This window comes from Geospiza fortis, unplaced genomic scaffold (assembly GCF_000277835.1).
Source record: "Geospiza fortis unplaced genomic scaffold, GeoFor_1.0 scaffold992, whole genome shotgun sequence".
Taxonomy (NCBI): Eukaryota; Metazoa; Chordata; class Aves; order Passeriformes; family Thraupidae; genus Geospiza; species Geospiza fortis.
In genome coordinates this window covers 223,789-224,519 of record NW_005054625.1, presented here as the reverse complement: position 1 = coordinate 224,519, position 731 = coordinate 223,789, and the positions used below count along the sequence as shown (strand labels likewise).

General features: G+C 52.3%; 1 protein-coding gene across 1 annotated transcript in view; it reads right to left on the bottom strand.

The window, feature by feature from the left end:
- Nucleotides 1–731, bottom strand: part of GRB7 (growth factor receptor bound protein 7) — a 12,885-nt gene that overhangs the window by 1,064 nt on the left and 11,090 nt on the right. The gene's annotated exons all lie outside the window — the stretch shown is intronic.

Below are 731 nucleotides of genomic sequence, written 5' to 3'. Positions count from 1 at the left end.
CCAGGGTCCCCTGTGCCCTCCCAGTGTCCCCTCTGCCCTCTCAGTGTCCCCTCTGCCCTCTCAGTGTCACCCACTGTTGCCACATTTCTCTTGGCAGAGAAAAGCAAGGCACAGTCCTTCCCAAGGATTTCCGAGATTCGCATTCTCTCCATCTCAGAGAAAGGGAAAACACAATTTTTATCACTTGCTGTGCCTGTGTTTGTGCCAAAGTCAAATGCAATGTGGAGATGATTTACCCAAAGTGAGGATGTTTTGTTTCCTTGGCCTGTCAGGACCAGGTGTGTGTGTGTTGGGAGATTCTGTGCAGTGTGTGCAGAGTGAGTGTTTGGAAGATTCAATTTAGATTAAATGTATATAATATAGTACAATAAAGTGATTAATTCGCCTTCTGATATCAATGGAGTCAGATGCATCATTCTTTCCCCTTCACTGGAGCTGCCTTTGATTTACAATAACCCACGAACCCCCTGTGAAATTCTGGGAGCAGCCCAGCACCCCCTGGCACCCCTGGGAGTCTCTGTGTCCCCCAAACCCTGCAACAACCTGGGATCACTCACCTTCACCCCCACTTATATCCTGTATCCCCCCAGGAGCTGCAAAACCCCGTAACCCCTGTGCTCCTGAACCCCCCTGGAGTTCCACATCCCCCCCAGGAGCCCCCAAACCCCCCACCCAAGGGGGTTCCATACCCATCCACCAAGCCCTGGCGGCCGATGCGCTGCTGCCTGACC